Here is a 5,466-nt window from a genome sequence, read left to right as displayed (position 1 = left end):
TAGTCAGAGCAGATCGTCGGGGGCCAGAACATACTAATAAAAATGTGCAACCAGCAAATTGACGACAAGTCAGCACAAAAAGAGATGGTTTTTTAAAATAACATAATAATTTAATATCTTGATTACATTGAGACATGATCATGTCTCTCTTTTATTTGTAGGAACAGATTGCCTGAATTGAAATATATTTATAAATTATTTATTGGTGAATGACAGTCTTTTTGAACCAAAATAAATCACTTGCGGACAGTTTTGGCCCACGGGGTGTGCCTTGCTGACTCCTGCTCTATTCTCTAGTCTAAATGACTAGATTTACTCATACTCATCCCTCCTCATCCCTTCTCATCAAACCTCACCCCTCCACACTCCTCCGCACCCTCCTCATCCCTCTCTCCTCTCTCTCCTCTCTCTCTCTCTCCTCCGCACCCTCCCCCTCTCTCTCTCTCCTCCGCACCCTCATCATCCCTCTCTCCTCTCTCCTCTCTCTCTCTCCCTAGTGATGAATGCAGGAGGCTGGAACCAGGTAGGTCTGTAGACATGAGTAATGTGGCAAGACTGACTCACACACTCAGACGTCAGACACTCAGACGTCAGGCTTCAGTGTGGAGACATCCATGACACACATGCACACACAAATGCACTGTGTAACTGGTAATACAGACAATCTGATCCCCATGGTGCACCACAGTGTGCTTTTTCTTATCCTGAGGAGTAGACCTTGCAGGCAGGCAGTGTGGACAGAGTATGGATCTGTCTGTGAACAATGACCTCTGAGGGCTTACAGTAACACTAACCATTAGCAGGGCACTTCCACTAATGCCAATGTCCCTTTGTGTATCTGGCTGTTTATATGATACATTGTGTATCTGGCTGTTTATATGATACATTGTGTAGCTGGCTGTTTATATGATACATTGTGTATCTGGCTGTTTATATGTTACATTGTGTAGCTGGCTGTTTATATGATACATTGTGTAGCTGGCTGTTTATATGATACATTGTGTAGCTGGCTGTTTATATGTTACATTGTGTATCTGGCTGTTTATATGTTACATTGTGTATCTGGCTGTTTATATGATACATTGTGTATCTGGCTGTTTATATGTTACATTGTGTATCTGGCTGTTTATATGATACATTGTGTATCTGGCTGTTTATATGATACATTGTGTAGCTGGCTGTTTATATGATACATTGTGTATCTGGCTGTTTATATGTTACATTGTGTATCTGGCTGTTTATATGATACATTGTGTATCTGGCTGTTTATATGATACATTGTGTAGCTGGCTGTTTATATGATACATTGTGTATCTGGCTGTTTATATGTTACATTGTGTAGCTGGCTGTTTATATGATACATTGTGTAGCTGGCTGTTTATATGATACATTGTGTATCTGGCTGTTTATATGTTACATTGTGTATCTGGCTGTTTATATGTTACATTGTGTAGCTGGCTGTTTATATGATACATTGTGTAGCTGGCTGTTTATATGATACATTGTGTAGCTGGCTGTTTATATGATACATTGTGTATCTGGCTGTTTATATGTTACATTGTGTATCTGGCTGTTTATATGTTACATTGTGTAGCTGGCTGTTTATATGATACATTGTGTATCTGGCTGTTTATATGTTACATTGTGTATCTGGCTGTTTATATGATACATTGTGTAGCTGGCTGTTTATATGATACATTGTGTATCTGGCTGTTTATATGTTACATTGTGTAGCTGGCTGTTTATATGTTACATTGTGTATCTGGCTGTTTATATGATACATTGTGTATCTGGCTGTTTATATGATACATTGTGTATCTGGCTGTTTATATGTTACATTGTGTATCTGGCTGTTTATATGATACATTGTGTATCTGGCTGTTTATATGATACATTGTGTATCTGGCTGTTTATATGATACATTGTGTATCTGGCTGTTTATATGATACATTGTGTATCTGGCTGTTTATATGTTACATTGTGTAGCTGGCTGTTTATATGATACATTGTGTAGCTGGCTGTTTATATGATACATTGTGTAGCTGGCTGTTTATATGATACATTGTGTATCTGGCTGTTTATATGTTACATTGTGTAGCTGGCTGTTTATATGATACATTGTGTAGCTGGCTGTTTATATGATACATTGTGTAGCTGGCTGTTTATATGATACATTGTGTAGCTGGCTGTTTATATGATACATTGTGTAGCTGGCTGTTTATATGTTACATTGTGTATCTGGCTGTTTATATGATACATTGTGTATCTGGCTGTTTATATGATACATTGTGTATCTGGCTGTTTATATGTTACATTGTGTATCTGGCTGTTTATATGATACATTGTGTATCTGGCTGTTTATATGATACATTGTGTATCTGGCTGTTTATATGATACATTGTGTATCTGGCTGTTTATATGTTACATTGTGTATCTGGCTGTTTATATGATACATTGTGTAGCTGGCTGTTTATATGTTACATTGTGTATCTGGCTGTTTATATGTTACATTGTGTATCTGGCTGTTTATATGTTACATTGTGTAGCTGGCTGTTTATATGTTACATTGTGTAGCTGGCTGTTTATATGTTACATTGTGTATCTGGCTGTTTATATGATACATTGTGTATCTGGCTGTTTATATGTTACATTGTGTATCTGGCTGTTTATATGATACATTGTGTAGCTGGCTGTTTATATGATACATTGTGTATCTGGCTGTTTATATGTTACATTGTGTATCTGGCTGTTTATATGTTACATTGTGTAGCTGGCTGTTTATATGTTACATTGTGTATCTGGCTGTTTATATGATACATTGTGTATCTGGCTGTTTATATGATACATTGTGTATCTGGCTGTTTATATGATACATTGTGTATCTGGCTGTTTATATGATACATTGTGTATCTGGCTGTTTATATGTTACATTGTGTATCTGGCTGTTTATATGATACATTGTGTATCTGGCTGTTTATATGATACATTGTGTAGCTGGCTGTTTATATGATACATTGTGTATCTGGCTGTTTATATGATACATTGTGTATCTGGCTGTTTATATGATACATTGTGTATCTGGCTGTTTATATGTTACATTGTGTATCTGGCTGTTTATATGATACATTGTGTAGCTGGCTGTTTATATGATACATTGTGTAGCTGGCTGTTTATATATTACATTGTGTATCTGGCTGTTTATATGATACATTGTGTATCTGGCTGTTTATATGATACATTGTGTATTTGGCTGTTTATATGTTACATTGTGTATCTGGCTGTTTATATGATACATTGTGTAGCTGGCTGTTTATATGATACATTGTGTAGCTGGCTGTTTATATGATACATTGTGTATCTGGCTGTTTATATGTTACATTGTGTATCTGGCTGTTTATATGTTACATTGTGTATCTGGCTGTTTATATGTTACATTGTGTAGCTGGCTGTTTATATGATACATTGTGTATCTGGCTGTTTATATGTTACATTGTGTAGCTAGCTGTTTATATGATACATTGTGTAGCTAGCTGTTTATATGATACATTGTGTAGCTGGCTGTTTATATGATACATTGTGTATCTGGCTGTTTATATGTTACATTGTGTATCTGGCTGTTTATATGATACATTGTGTAGCTGGCTGTTTATATGTTACATTGTGTATCTGGCTGTTTATATGATACATTGTGTATCTGGCTGTTTATATGATACATTGTGTAGCTGGCTGTTTATATGTTACATTGTGTAGCTAGCTGTTTATATGTTACATTGTGTATCTGGCTGTTTATATGTTACATTGTGTAGCTAGCTGTTTATATGATACATTGTGTAGCTGGCTGTTTATATGATACATTGTGTATCTGGCTGTTTATATGATACATTGTGTAGCTGGCTGTTTATATGTTACATTGTGTAGCTAGCTGTTTATATGTTACATTGTGTATCTGGCTGTTTATATGTTACATTGTGTATCTGGCTGTTTATATGTTACATTGTGTAGCTGGCTGTTTATATGATACATTGTGTATCTGGCTGTTTATATGATACATTGTGTATCTGGCTGTTTATATGATACATTGTGTATCTGGCTGTTTATATGTTACATTGTGTAGCTGGCTGTTTATATGATACATTGTGTATCTGGCTGTTTATATGATACATTGTGTATCTGGCTGTTTATATGTTACATTGTGTATCTGGCTGTTTATATGATACATTGTGTATCTGGCTGTTTATATGTTACATTGTGTATCTGGCTGTTTATATGATACATTGTGTATCTGGCTGTTTATATGATACATTGTGTAGCTGGCTGTTTATATGATACATTGTGTATCTGGCTGTTTATATGTTACATTGTGTATCTGGCTGTTTATATGATACATTGTGTATCTGGCTGTTTATATGATACATTGTGTAGCTGGCTGTTTATATGATACATTGTGTATCTGGCTGTTTATATGTTACATTGTGTAGCTGGCTGTTTATATGATACATTGTGTAGCTGGCTGTTTATATGTTACATTGTGTATCTGGCTGTTTATATGTTACATTGTGTATCTGGCTGTTTATATGTTACATTGTGTAGCTGGCTGTTTATATGATACATTGTGTAGCTGGCTGTTTATATGATACATTGTGTAGCTGGCTGTTTATATGTTACATTGTGTATCTGGCTGTTTATATGTTACATTGTGTATCTGGCTGTTTATATGTTACATTGTGTAGCTGGCTGTTTATATGATACATTGTGTATCTGGCTGTTTATATGTTACATTGTGTATCTGGCTGTTTATATGATACATTGTGTAGCTGGCTGTTTATATGATACATTGTGTATCTGGCTGTTTATATGTTACATTGTGTAGCTGGCTGTTTATATGTTACATTGTGTATCTGGCTGTTTATATGATACATTGTGTATCTGGCTGTTTATATGATACATTGTGTATCTGGCTGTTTATATGTTACATTGTGTATCTGGCTGTTTATATGATACATTGTGTATCTGGCTGTTTATATGATACATTGTGTATCTGGCTGTTTATATGATACATTGTGTATCTGGCTGTTTATATGATACATTGTGTATCTGGCTGTTTATATGTTACATTGTGTAGCTGGCTGTTTATATGATACATTGTGTAGCTGGCTGTTTATATGATACATTGTGTAGCTGGCTGTTTATATGATACATTGTGTATCTGGCTGTTTATATGTTACATTGTGTAGCTGGCTGTTTATATGATACATTGTGTAGCTGGCTGTTTATATGATACATTGTGTAGCTGGCTGTTTATATGATACATTGTGTAGCTGGCTGTTTATATGATACATTGTGTAGCTGGCTGTTTATATGTTACATTGTGTATCTGGCTGTTTATATGATACATTGTGTATCTGGCTGTTTATATGTTACATTGTGTATCTGGCTGTTTATATGTTACATTGTGTATCTGGCTGT

This window comes from Salvelinus alpinus, chromosome 6 (assembly GCF_045679555.1).
Source record: "Salvelinus alpinus chromosome 6, SLU_Salpinus.1, whole genome shotgun sequence".
In the NCBI taxonomy this organism is placed as follows: Eukaryota; Metazoa; Chordata; class Actinopteri; order Salmoniformes; family Salmonidae; genus Salvelinus; species Salvelinus alpinus.
Note: the sequence above shows the minus strand (reverse complement) of the source record.